At 36.1% G+C, this 15,008-nt stretch overlaps 1 protein-coding gene and 1 long non-coding RNA gene across 2 annotated transcripts in view; both read left to right on the top strand.

The window, feature by feature from the left end:
• Positions 1-15,008, top strand: part of LRP1B (LDL receptor related protein 1B) — a 1,959,891-nt gene that overhangs the window by 83,586 nt on the left and 1,861,297 nt on the right. The window lies entirely within an intron of this gene.
• The window catches only part of LOC119877282, a 29,344-nt gene that overhangs the window by 9,826 nt on the left and 4,510 nt on the right, over positions 1-15,008 (top strand). The window contains exon 4 of the long non-coding RNA XR_005374259.1: positions 1,090-1,159. This is a non-coding gene — a long non-coding RNA (uncharacterized LOC119877282). The remainder of the gene's footprint in view (positions 1-1,089; positions 1,160-15,008) is intronic.

Genomic DNA, 15,008 nt, shown 5'->3' with positions numbered 1-15,008 from the left:
ATGTGTTCCATACTTTTAATTTCCTTTCCTCAAGTGTGGACTTTGTTGCCAAAGAGATGAAGGCTCAAATCCCAGGCTTGACATTTACTGACTATGTGGCCTTGGGCAAGTGACAGGCTGTCTCTGAAAAGCTGCTAACCCTTTTGGAGAATGAAAACAATTAGATCGTGCTTGTGGGTTGTTTAAAAGTTTAGTTATAAATAAAAGTTAGAGATGACATACAGTAAGCAAGATATGTGTTAAATATGATCTATTATTAAATATTACTCTTGTCAGAGATTATAATAGTTTCAAAAGAATTAAGTTTATTTACGTTGGCCAAATAAAGTAAACATAAGCAGAATCCTGATGATCACTAATTGCATACCTAATCTTTTTCCTTCAACAATCTATATAAAAGGGACGCCTGCATGGCTAAGCAATTGAGCCTCTGCCTTCAGCTCAGAGAGTGGTCCCCTCAGGTCCTGGGATCGAGTCCCACATCGGGCTCCCTGCAAAGAGCCTGCTTCTCCCTCTGCCTATGTCTTTGCCTCTCTCTGTGTCTCTCGTGAATGAATAAATAAAAATCTTTAAAAAAATAAAAATAAAAAACCAATGTATATAAGGAGAAATTTTGACTATAAATGCTAGTTAATGCTATTTAAAAAATTATCCAATTTGATAAAAACAAATATATTGTTTTATCATAATATTGCAATTGGAATGAGAGTCTTTCCTTGAAAAGCAAGCATGATGATGATGGGGTAAGTAAATTTTTAAAATGAGAAATTAAGATTCAATTCCCACCCAATTTTATGAAATATATAGGAATAGAAGCAATTTAAAGTAGAAATTTGACAGACAGTCCTAAAGCACTATGGGAATGGTACAGTCCTAAGACTGTTCTATTCCTATTTACTCCTACACAGTCACTTCCTTTTTTTGTTGTTTTTTTCCTTGGGTAATATTGTAATGTAGAAAATGTATATTTGCATTTACAGAATGTCAGAAATCTTGAAAACTAAAATACATGGTGTTATATGCATAGTTTCAAAAAGGAAGTTACATTTAAAGAGAACTCATTTAACTTTTTCTTACTTTTTATATAAGTCAATCCATACAGAGATGGAGAAACTAAAAGGTTACCTAATGAAAACTGACTCCATCCAGCTACTCTCAGGTATTTTTATATTTAGCATGGTAAAAATATTAGCATGTGTCTGTATGCCCAAGAAAGAAGTAAAATGGGTCAAACTTAAAAGAGATATTATCAGTTTGAAATCTCCTTTCTGTTAAACGTTACATTTTCATGATAATTATGAGTTTTTGTATCAGGTGCCCCTTGATGTCTTTTTATGACTTAGGGTATAGGAGAAAATAGTCATGAGGAGAAAAAATAGAATTGATGAATGTCCCTGGGGATTTTGATTTTGTAGTCTGGAAAAAATTTGCTTGTTGAAAAATTACTCTGTTAAAGTTGGGTTTATGTCATATAAAATAATTGAAATTGCTAGCATGTATGTATTTATCAAATTACTTAGTACATGTAAATGTTTCATCATTCTCAGACCTTTTTCAGAAGCTCACTGTGTGCATATCTCAGTGCTCTATAGGAGGAGCATGCAAAGCTTAGCTCAAACTCTGAAACAGATCATTGTACTAAATTATATGGGTGGATTGGTTGCCTAAAGAAGCAGGTACCAGCCAGTTTATTTCTAGAATATGCAACATGGACCAAGTCATATTTTGCTTTGCTTTGTGAACTAATTATATTGCCTGGGTCTCTGACCTATCACTCTGAAAATTGACCCATAGCTGGATGAATATAACTTCTTTTTTAATGTCTATACAAAGGAAAGGGGTTGTAATGTCTTGTAGTATTAGCGAGAAAAGATTGTTTGTCAATTTCTTTTTTTTTTAATTTTTATTTATTTATGATAGTCATACAGAGAGAAAGAGAGAGAGAGAGAGGCAGAGACATAGGCAGAGGGAGAAGCAGGCTCCATGCACCGGGAGCCCGATGTGGGATTCGATCCCTGGTCTCCAGGATCGCGCCCTGGGCCAAAGGCAGGCGCCAAACCGCTGCGCCACCCAGGGATCCCTGTTTGTCAATTTCTAAATAACGAACCCAAGTATAAAATCATGATAAAAATCATGTTTAACATTTGTTCTCTAATAGTGACAAAGCAAAATTGTGATAGACATATGTATAATGTAACATAATATTGAAGATGAAAAATACAGCTCAGATGAGCATGCATATTTGGGAAACAAAAATACCTCCAAACAGAGATACCAGTGAGCTAGTTAAATCACAACTTTTTGAGATTAGAGAAGTCTATAAATATTAGAACTTATTTATTCAAAATATTTCTTAAGTATCTGCTGTATGGCAGGCCCTTTAGATCTAAAGTGCATTCTTTATTTTCCATATGCCTGAATGGTACAATATGACCCTGCAGAATTAGTCCTCTTTGCCATTTGAATGTCAGTAGTAGGGAGGACTTGAAAGAATAAAAAGCTAATTATTGTAACGAAAAGATCTTAGTGAGTACATAACTGTACACCTGTATGCTATTTCATACCTTCTGGAGTGAAGACATAAAGTCATTGAGCTGTTGAAAAATGTACTGGAAACTGATTTTTAAAGAAAAAAAAATAGAGTTGGTCAATGAAACAGTTAATAATTTTGGTTGATAGGGTGCCAAATAAAGTGACAATATATGCTCTCTCTCTCTTACTTATTTGATGTCTCCTAACTGTCCAGCTGACATCCAGTATATAAATCACCTAGTGTTTCTGTTTTAAATTCTTCAGATCTATCCATCCCGCTGTCCTAAAGATAGGGAAGTTTTCGTTGTTGGTGTTGTTGTTTTCTATGTAAAATCATATGTCAGCTTTGATTAAAAGTTCAAGTCGTCATTTAGTTCTAAAAGATGATCAAAGGCCACCTATGGCCATTACTGTCATACCACAGGAAATTAAAGGAAGTGATTTTAATAATGATGGACTTGAAAAAGTGGGAATTATTCTTTGCATTAAGAATTTGAGTACAGTGGGATGCGTGGGTGGCTCAGTGGTTGAGCTTCTGCCCTCCACTCAGGGAGTAGATTAAGAGTAGGCAGAGATAAATAAAAATTGTCTTATCACTCGTCCAATGTTTCCCAAGTTGGATTCCATGGAATAATAGTGTCCCTAAAGACAGTGAAAATGGTAGGTTATGAAATTAGTTGATATGTGCAGTAATTATATCAACTCCCCCTTGAAAGATCACAGTACTAGAGAAATGAATGAGGAATCTTGGAATGAAGGCACTTGCTTAACTTTGTTAATACACCATTCAACTAAAATAAAAGACATGGAAGCCCCTTTCTGCATGGGCACATAGAAAAGGAAAGGGGCGCCTGGGTGGCTCAGTTGGTTGAGCATCTGACTCTTGATTTTGGCTCAGGTCATGATCATAAGACCCAGCCGCTTGTCCAGCTCCATGGTAAGCATGAAGTCTGCTTAAGATTTTCTCTCTCTCTCCCTATCCCTCTGCCTCTCCCCTGGCTCTCTTTCTCTCTCTTTCTCAAATAAATAAATCTTAAAAAAAGAAAAGAAAAAGGAACTAGAGTCTCCCTTCCCTGGTGAATTTCCACATGACTACTCCAAATCATGGGAGTTTGGGTAGAATTAGGTGACTAGGTCAACATATTCTAATATTTTTACTAAAGCAGACACATTATAGCTATAGATTGAGAAAGGCTATTCTGGAACTAGTATATATAGCTAAGGTAATCCTAGCCAGGATTGTTGAAGAAAGCATTGCCCAATTTTTATTATCGCTAGTAACAAACCCTTAAATCAAAAAAGGGCTTAATTAAGAACCACCTAGGGCAGTAGAGGACAAAAGGTATAGAGATGAAAATATGGAATTATTGTGTATATTATTGCTTCAAGAGGACAGAACTTGTGCATTTGCTTATGTTTATTCCAGTCCATACTATTTGGAACAATCAGAAAAGAAATAATATATTTCAACTTCCTGTCCTAATTAGCTCAGCCTTCACCAATGAACACAAACATTTTAGAGGTCATTATTATTCTTACCTACATTTTTATAGCACACTGACCTATGTGCTACTTAAATTCTGGGGTTTTAATTTCATCGTCATTATTGCAGTTTTCCAAATGCCACTGGATGTAGATTACTGCCAAGTAAGGCTTATTATCAGCAGGCCAGGGTTATGATGTACTGTAGACAGTAGCATTCACTTAAGGCCAAAGTCATTTATTTCATGTGGCTAGCTTACAGCACACAATATGCAGAAGAAACCAACTATCGACAAAACTACAGGAAAAATGCTCAAGTACAATATTCTTTTTTACCATTTACTTTGAAGTTACACCCCCATATTTAATAATTCTCTGTTTATTTTACCATACTGAGAACAATTACCATCTTCTCCACCCCCCCACAATGAGGAGCAGAATAATTGTGCAGACTAATTTTAATTTAGATTCATGTTTCCATAAATTTAAAATATGTGTAATATGTAAGTTTTAAATTTAAAAATTGTACTGAGACATTTTGGAGACTATATAATTTAAAACCCACATAGTATCTTTGCAAAAATAAACTCTTGGATTTGGTATCTTCTTGCAATGAATTTCAGGATTTATCTTCCCCACTCCCCAGTGGGCTGTGTTACGGAAAATTAGAATACTTGCAGTACGAGCCAACACAACGAAAGTTCATCCTGAAAATTCTTAAGAGTGCGTCAGTTCCTATAGAGTTTAGTCTACATCAAGACACAAAATATTTGTTTAGAAAATAATTTCTTTGGATTTAAAAGTAGCCAAATGAAAAGATAAAACCAAAAGTGGAATTTTGTTTTCTTGTGTTTTGTTTTACATGCCTGGGATTTGTTTTTCAAAAATTATTGCCTCCACTAATATCATTACCCTTTCCATTTTTGGCTATTGTGATATACTTTTTCATGTGGTACACTTTCTACCTAATAGCTTTTCTTTCTACCTCTTCTCTATGTTTATTCCAATAAAAACTTGTTTTGGTAACATAACTTGATTCAGCTGCCACATAGCTTACTAGCCAGATATGACTGTGCCTTTGGAGTGACCAGCTACTTCTCTGAGCTTTTATATAATGGCTTCCTTGTCACTGACAGATCTGGGATCCTCTATCCAGAGGCAAGTCACAACTTTTCTCTCTTTCAAAGATACAGTCCTAACCAAAAGCATTCAAATTCAACTGCAAAAGTAAATATAATCCAGGAAGAAAGTGAATCAGGAAGACAAAACTTGTCATTGACTTTATGACATTCACAATACATTGTCGCAAGCTAAGGAAGTATCTCAGCGGAAGTGCTCATCTAATTTTTGAAATATGGAAGTTTGTAGATGTCTCTTACTGGATGCTGCATAGATGGTAGCATCAGAGAGATTAACGAAGGGTGCTTAAGGTTGTAGGCACTCACTAAAATCTTTGGATTTAAGTCTTTTCAGTTAAACAACTAAAAATTCCTTTACCTCCATCATATATGTCTTGACTGTCAATCAGCTAAAATGCAAGTCAATTCATTTGGAAGAGAAAAGAAAGAAGAATAATAGATCTAACTCATTTGACTGCCAAGCTAAATAGTTCAATCATTTACTTTCTTTGTAAATGTGATTGGCATTTTCATAGACCGTGAATCACTCATAGGCAGAGGCTATTTAATGAAAACTTTGTTTTGTTAATTTTTTTATCTTGTTTTCAGAAGACACTTATTGGGTTATTAAAAAAATTCTCAGAACTTCTAATGTGCATTTTTTATACTAGATTTAAGACTGTGTCCCTTTGATTCCATAGGATAACCCATAACTGTTTCTGGCCTATTTTGTTTTCATCTCTATTAAAGAGAATATGTTTTCATATGGTAAAGGCAGAACAAATACCCATGAGGAAATTGAACTAAAAAAGAGATAAGGAAATTATATAAAAACAGAATTCCTCTAAATGATTTCAAGCCTTTTCTTCAGAATAAATTTACCACCCAGGACATGTAAATGTTACTTTAGAACCCTCTTATTCTTTGCAGAATGGTAACAAACAGAAGACATAGAAGAAGACACTAAAAAGAAATTTTCTGATGTTTAAAAAACAATTTCTGATGTTTAAAAAGTGAAAAATATAAGCTTAACATTATTTCTGGGCAAACATTTAAAAAGATTGTTAAGTAGATGGCTGCCACATTATTAAAAAAAAGAAGTCAATCACTAGAAAACAAATTGTGTTCACCAAATGTATAAACAAATAAAAATACATTCTACTCCAATCTCATTTCATTTTTATGGTACTAAAGTACTCTGGGGAGAAGAATCAGTATTGAGGAAGATACACTATATCAATTGCATTATCTTCATATTAACAATTAATTTAATGGATCCCAATTGCCCACAAGGAGGAACTATGGAAAAAAAGAATTAGCTGAGTTTTATAACTGGTTGAATAGCAAGTTTTTTGAAAATGCTGTTTGATTGACAGAAATCTATAGGATCATCCTATATCCTTGGCTTTAATCAAGTATTCTCAAAAATTTTAGTAATGACTTAAAATATTTTTACCATTTCTAGATATACAACACAATGAGGAATAGTGAATACAATGCATAACAGATGGAAGCAATCAAATATAAAGTAGCTAAATTCAAATTTATAAAAGCACATTTTCGCTGACCCACTCACTAAATCTTTTGCCTGACCCACTTGTCATCACCACATTGAAGTACTCTGATATATGCCATCAGACATGCACTACCATGCATATACAACAGCCCCCCAAGCCCCAGGAATTCTGTTTCGTCTGTGTGGATAAAGGTTCTACTTACTGACTCTCTTTTAATCTGAGTATTATAAAACAACCAGTGTTCCTTAGCACCTATTCTATTCTTTTATTCAGGGCCAGAACCTCTAAACTAGTGTTTCCGGTACCCCCAATCTGTCATTTATACACATATGTGCGTCACAGTACATTCTCTGGAGTTCTAAGAAAATATAGGGATGAAGGAGATTGATGTGACTCAGAAGATCACAGGATGTAGAGATTTCATTGGTATTACGATGCTAATTTGCAATGTAGAAGAGACATCCATGGTTGCTTCCATCTTGGCCCACTGAGGTACATTTTAACTAAGGCTATTAACATGGAAAAACTTCCAAGGACTGCACATTTTATAATCATTCCCAGTTAAAGTTTTTACCTCCATGGCTAAAAACTCACTTTTCTTGATGAGATGCCAGGAAAGTACTGAGAGAGGGAAGAAAGTATGCCTGCTAATCATTGCTTGCATCAGAAATGTTGCATAGAAGTCTCCAGACATAAATCATTTCTTCTTGTGGGCTCTCGGGATATTGGGACACAAAGTCTGTGTAAATGACCAAGGATAAAACAGCAATTGACTTAGACTTTTCATAGCATCTTGTTAGCAAGGCTACACTTGAGTCTTTTCTACTGTCCAGCATGTAAATATCAGATGAATACCAAAACTGGAAAGAAAAAAAAAAAGAAGCTACATCTCACCTAAGTGAAAGATAGAGAGGAAATATGTGCAGCTAAGGAGAAATGGGATATTACTGGGTGGTTTCACCCAACTGACAAGGGCACAAAGGATGACAGATGGTTTTGATAGGCACAGAATTGTAGATCATAGGGAAAGGATGATGTACATAGTAAATTAAACTCCAGACTTGCCTTCGTGCAGAGCAGAGGGCTGTCTCTCTAAGAACCAGTCCTTCCATAATAAGTGAGAATGATCTGTTTTGTCCAATTGCCAGTTTCCATTGAATGATGTAAATTAGGAGAGGGCCTTAGTATAAGGCCTGACCCCATAACTATTGAGTATTGTGATTGCTGTTTTGTTTTATTCTGTTTTGTTTTGTATAATCAATATCCGTGAGACTTGCAGGCATCAGATATCAGCAGTTAATATAGTTCAATCTCATATGCTTTTAAGTTTGTTAGCATCTGTCCTTAGAAGCTAAAGTTTCTTGTGTCATCGTTAATACTAATCATATGGGATTATTTAAAATTTGGGGTACCTGTGTCATTCATTGCATTCAGGATAACACATTTAAAACAGATACTGACAGCTTAAGCCTGTTTAGAAGTCAGCAATCCTTTTGCTTTTCAAGCTCTGACATCATGTAAATGAGCAATAACCGAAGGGAAACAAGAATGTTCATAACCTAGATGTGATAAAACTTAGAGATCAAAATGCCGTTTTAAATAATTAAAGAGGAAATTTATTTCCTTTAAATTATCTTGGGGATAGAACTAGATACAGGGGTAAAAACTACTAGAAAATGAGTACCAGTCAAACATAAGAGCACTCCAGATGCATGGTGTCTGCCTCATTAGGTGGCGCCTTCTCTCACTGACGTGGAACAATCCAGGAGCTCCCACCAATGCTTAGGGATGCTGCACAGGAAATGGATGTGGCCACTGTTTTCTGTTGAAAGCCTGTGGGTATTTAATAAATGTCTGGTGTTCTTTGCATAGCTCTTAAAAACTGTTTATACTTAGAATTTATAAGCTTTCAGAACCAAAGGAAATGCATCATTGGCACTTGTAGTCTGCTATTGTCACTTTAAGGATAGTTCCAAAGAGGGTAAGCAATTTCCTTAAAGTCACTTAGGAGTCAGTAACTGACTAGAACCTGAAGCTGGCTGTGTGCATTCAGAGTGCAGTGTCATTTCCTCTGGGCCAAATTCCACCATCTTTTAATTATAAGTAATATTCTATAGCTCCTGCTTTTTCCAGATTGGGGATTTCGAAGTAGAATTTTAAGGGTTGTGCCTCCTTCCCAGGCCTACGTTGTCGCTCCAGGGTTTCACCCCAGGTGCTGAACTTTTTCTTTCCCTCCAAACTCCTTCTCCTGCTACTTTTCATTATCTTTTAAGTGATTTTCTACCTGCTGTGTGTCTGCAGCTGTGCCCCTGTCCTTATTTAGTTCTCAACCAGACTTACAAACAGCACAATGTGGATGGTGTTCAGTCTATGTAACTCATTTCCCAGCATTCCCCAGAGGGTATGCTAGTGGCCGAAACCACTACTCTGGATGAACTTGGACAGCCAGGCTTTCAGAAAGAGAGAGCAGTATGGAAGTGAATCCAAAATAAATCTTCTCTTTGTCATTTTTCTCCTGGAATACAGAATTCAAAATAGCTCTGTGGTTTTGTTCCTGTGTTTGTTTTGAGTATTCCTCCATTTGGGGCATTTGTGAACATGAACAAAGAAAGAAAAGGAAAAGTCAGATGACTATCAGCCTTAATGAGTCTTTCTTTTTCTCATCCATGTCATAGATACATATAGTACTCTGTATGACCCATCATCAGTGCCAAGTTAGCAAATCCTTTGTGAGTATGAATGTGTCCTTACATTTAAACAAAAAAAATCTGTGAAACTACATAGTGCCAATCTGTCTGTATTGCAGAACATACAATAGAAGTATCACAATGGGTTAGGAATCTTAATCTTTTTTATTAGGAAAACATGACCATATGAAATGCTTGGTGAATTCACCACTCTTGAGTCTGTGTGATTAAACATGTATCAAGGACTCTGCCAAGGTCTGGGATATGTATATGGTTCCTGTGAAAATGTACAAGTTCTACAATTAACCCATGAAAACAGCTGTGTCCATTTTAAATTTAACTGTTATTACCTTGGTGAAAGAAAATTTGATATATAAAATGTGAAACACATTTTAACTTATAAGAAGATTGTAGGGAAAACGTACTTCTCTAACATTTTCTTTGTTGATGACAATTTTGAGAATTTTAAAACAGTAAAGCTTTTTTTTTTTTTTTTTTTTTTTTTTTTACTCTTTTAGACTTCATACCATACTGCCATTGGGTATAATAATAAAAAGAATTAGGCATTCAAAATGGTGGATAAAGAAAATTTCATATATCTAGCATTTAGAAATCAAGTATCAAAGAAGATAAAAAAGAAATATGCAATTCTTCAGAAATGTCTTCTCGGGCACCTGGGAGGCTTAGTTGGTTAAACGTCTGCCTCTGGCTCATGTTATGATCCCGGGGTCCTGGGACCCAGCCCCACATCGGGCTCCTTGCTCAGCAGGAAGCCTGTTTCTCCTCTCCCTCTACCTGCCACTCCACTGCTTGTTCTCTCTCTCTCTCTCTCAAATACAGAAAAAGATAGATGATAGATAGATGGATAGATAGATAAAATCTTTTAAAAAATGTCTTTTTATAAGATTGAGCCTCTCGACTAGATCTATCCTTATTAACTGAGAATTATGTTTTAAATTGTCAATGGCTGAAATGACTTTCTTATTCTTAAATGGGCTATAAAAAGCTTGGGTTTCTCCCTGATGACAGATCACATCAAGCAGTCCCTAAGCAGGAAAATAATAAATTTTGAAGGGTTGTATGGTCAACATCTTTGTTCCTGATTGGGCAGACTGGAAAGGGTATATTAAAGGATGTTCTGGTACAGTGTCCGCAGGACGATGCAGTATTAGTTGGGAATTATTGGGAGAAAAAGTGCAATTGGCTTATAGGTTGCAGATCAAGGAGTTAAAGGAAAGTTAAGAGACAAAATCCAAAGATGAAATTCTCACCAAAACAACTCTACTGAACTGTGAATCGTAGAAAAAAACCCCATAAGCCATGGGGCATATTCTGACCACATAATTAGAATAAAGGAAGGTGACTTCTAAAAGAACATGAGGATGTAAAGGTTAAGTGTAACAGTGGTTCTCAACTCAAGCTACACATTAGAGTTATTTGTAAAGACTTTAAAAAAAAAATAATGAGGGATCCCTGGGTGGTGCTGCGGTTTGGCGCCTGCCTTTGGCCCAGGGCGCGATCCTGGAGACCCGGGATCGAATCCCACGTCGGGCTCCCGGTGCATGGAGCCTGCTTCTCCCTCTGCCTGTGTCTCTGCCTCTCTCTCTCTCTCTCTGTGTGACTATCATAAATAAAAACAAATAAAAAAATAATAAAAATAAAGTAGCAATTCTTCAAACCTTTAAAAAAAAATAATGAGTGGGCTCTGTTACTCAGAAATACTGAAATCAACTTCTCTTGATAATTAAGGCCCAGGCAACTGTATTTCTTTAAAGCTCCACCAGTGATTTTGATGAGCAGCCAAATTTTAGAACCACCTGTGCTGGGAAAATTCCTTAAAGTGGCTGGAGGATCGCCACGTGGTTCTCAATGTTGCACCTGCTCCAGTGCCCATAGGAGAGGAGGAAGCCATTAAGGGTGTCCTGCCACACCATACAAAGAAACTGATTCCAACTAATATGTAACTGAGACGTTTTTGTTCCAAAAATAAATCAAACCAAAGAAAATGGATATAAAAAAGAAGTGTTGAATCTTATCTGTAAACTTGGTTTGGGCTTAAGGTGGCATTAATTATGTCACTGGAAAGGGGCAGTACAGTGTACCCTACCTGTTTTAAATGATTGGTAAGTGAATGGAATGAGGTTTCGGTCTTTGTTCATCCACGGTTGCTTAATTGCATTTCTATATTGAATATTCTTATTCTACCAATAACGGTTTATTTTCATAATTTTGTAGCTTTTCAAAAATATGATGTATTCTTCCAGAATTCATTTAAAAAACAGTAACTGAAGGGCTATTATTTGCTAGGCTCCAATAAGTTTATAGTTACTTTGATAATTTGACATATTCCCTATTCTACTATTATTATAGTATGTGTGGCACCCTTTATGAATATTGAATATTATTGATTAAGATTATAGTAAGTTCACTTACTGTTTCATAGATTTCTAAATGTAAAGAAAGACTTTTTGAATCATTTATTATTTGAATAATGAAGATCCTAGTATCTGTTTAGGAGCTAGCAAAGTTATTCAGTTCAAGGCCATTTGAAATACAATAATTAATCACTTAAAAACCAAAATACAAATGATACGTGATACACTTGTAATATGAACTAAAAAATCCTTCCCCGAAGGATGTTTAATTCTAATTCTAGGTAGCGTAGGCCCCATAATGTTTAAAGAGGAGGTGCCACTGAAGGTGGATTTTGTCAACTCAAGAGAAAAGAAAACATTATGTATGGAGAAAACAGTACAAATAAAAAAAACATTCTCACAACATATTTGAAGGAATGAGTAAGAGACAGCTTTAGCTAGAATAGGTATGAATATGTTTAAAGATTAAGCAAAAGGCAGATTAATAAGCAAATTGGATATTATAGCATTAAGAATATTTCAAAAAACAACAGAAAAATATGTCTTAATATTTTACAAATACTTTTTTTAAAACTGCCAATGTTTTGGAAGCATAACTGTGAAAACAATGTGCAGAGTTGATTAGATAAACAACAATTGGGTGGCAAGGAAACACAAACATTCCAGGTAAAAAGACTATGGAAAAGAGGGTAGATTTGAGAGATGTTTTGAGAGATGTTTTGTGTGTAGAACCATCAGGACTTAGTGGACACTTGGAAGGTGCAGTGTAAGGGAGGTAGAGATGATTCCAAGTTCCTGACCTAGATTTGGGGACATTATAACTATAATTTCAAAAAACCCCACCAAAACCAAACTCAAGCAGAATGTGAGGTTGAGTTCCTGGAACAAAATGAGTTCTTTTTTGATCAAGTTATATTTGAGGTCCCTGGGATATATCTAGATCAAACTGGAAAAATGAATATTTGAAAATCTGATTCTGGAACTCAAGTGAAAGTACCATGGATGAATAGTAGCTTTTGGCTCCTAGTGACAGATAGATAGAATGGTTTTAACAATAAAAAGAGTAATTATTTTAGAATTAGATGTTTTAAGTTGGGACACCTACCTTACTTCATTCAGCACCAGATGTTCCAATAATTTTACTCTGCTGTTTGACTTTATTAGTGGGAAGTCTTCAGTGCCTTCAAAAAGGAGATCTCATCTCATTGACAATGACTGGGATACTTCTTCCTTCCTAAACGAGTTCCTAGAAGGTCACTGACACAACCAGGATTGGTTTAGATTGTGTTGCATCAACTTGGACTAAGTCTGAGTTTTTTTGGTTATTTAACTACTTGGATGAAGAATCCTTGCTTTGACAGAAAAGAGGTATGTGAGAGTGGGTGGGGGGAGATGAAAGCATTCTAGGAGGAAAACAATGTATCCTGCCAAAGAAGTTATAGGTATACAAGTAATGATTGATGTCTGGAAGTAGAGAAAGACAATGGAGAACAATAAAAAATTAAGAATAGAATTAAAAGGGCTGACATTTTAAGACAAATTTAGGATGAGGAATGCAGGCAGATATCCAGTTTCTGAAAGAGTATAGTTTAAACAATCCTATTCAGTATTATAATAAGTTATATTTCAAAACAAAGAATTGTCATACAAATTATAGGAATTAAATTGGACTATATCTTGGTCTGGGGATATTAATGATTCTCAGTGGCCTATGATGGTGATAGAATCTCATAGTTGAGGGAACTAAGAGATTTTTATATGCACCTAAGAAAGATGGACAACCATTGATGTAAGAATGAGGAACAAAAATTAAATCATTTAAACAGTGGAGCAGCCATCAGAGGAGAGAATCCTGCACTCGTGGTTTCAGGAAGGTAGATAAGATGGTTGTCTTCAAGGAGAATAGTAGACGGAGTCTATGCTGAATAGTGTTAAATTTTAAAAAGCTGTCATCAGTCAGCCAGCAACTGAGAGAATAGGAAAAAGGAGTGGCTAGCACGAAGGTTTCTATCTCCTAAATCTCTGCTGCCTATGTCTCACCCACTTCTCACTGAATGGAGAGATGGCCCCAGATGGGCCCTGTACCATGAAGTGGAACGTGGAACAGCTTCCACGTCCTCCACAAAGGAAAGCTCAAGGCTGTAGTAGAGCTCAAGGCCCCGTATTTCTACATGTAACTGTAAACAAACAAACAAACAAAAGAAATACTACTAGTGATATGTTTTTGCACCAAGAATAAAAAATAGTAAAAATACAGTTAATAATGTTTTTTACTAGATAGTTATGTGGCCACTGTTATTTTGCTATTTAGCAAAATAATTTCCATAGATAGAAAGGATGAAGGCCAGATTTCATTCAATGCCGAGAAAGAAGCAGCAAGTCTTGGCCACTCTCTCCCACTTGTGGCAAACACCTTGCCATAATTATGGGCCAAAGGACAGGATTCAGCAGAGATTAAGAGATTGGTGACAAATCATTCAGAAAGAGGGATATAATTGGATAGGAGAAGATGGGATGAAGAGCAGTGGTAGAGAGGTTTGCATGGTGGGTTAGAAGGATTTACACATATATCCAAACCACAGAGAAAAGCAGGTAAAGCTCCAGGTGATGGAATAGCCAGGAAGAAGAAGTGGATGAGTTGGTTCCTATCTTTTGACATCTATAGGAATCTTGGTTAGATACTCTATTAGGGGGCGCCTGGGTGGCTCAGTGGTTGAGCGTCTACCTTTGGCTCAGGTCGTGATCCAAGTTCCTGGGTTTGAGTCCCACATGTCAGGCTCCCGGCATGGAGTGTACTTCTCTCTCTGCCTGTGTCTCTGCCTCTCTCTCTCTCTCTCTGTCTCTTATGAATAATTAAATAAAATCTTAAAAGAACAAATACTTTATTAGTTTGCTGGGACTGCTATTACTGAGTGACTTAAACAATAGAAATTTATTCTAATGGTTTTGGGGGCTAGAAGTCCCCAGGATCAAGATGTTTGCGGTCCATGCTTCCTCTTAAGTTTGGAGAGAAAGACCAGAATTAGGTGTCCTCTTAGTTTCTGGCAGTTCCTTGGCTTTTGGGAGAGCAACTTCAGTTTTCAGGAGCCACACTCCTGAACGTGCTTGTCTGTCTCTTCACATGGCATTCTTTTTATAAGGACATCGGTCATATTTAACTAGGCAACCGTCCTGGTCCAGTATGACTTCAGCTTAATTAATTACATCCAGAATGATTATTTCCAAATAAGTTTATATTCTGAGGTACTGCAGGATTAGGACTTCAACATATGAACTGGGGGGTGGGGCACAAGCCAA

The sequence above is a fragment of the Canis lupus genome, chromosome 19 (genome assembly GCF_011100685.1).
Source record: "Canis lupus familiaris isolate Mischka breed German Shepherd chromosome 19, alternate assembly UU_Cfam_GSD_1.0, whole genome shotgun sequence".
In the NCBI taxonomy this organism is placed as follows: Eukaryota; Metazoa; Chordata; class Mammalia; order Carnivora; family Canidae; genus Canis; species Canis lupus.
The sequence above is the reverse complement of the archived record's forward strand: the minus strand, read 5'-3'. Positions and strand labels throughout refer to the sequence as shown.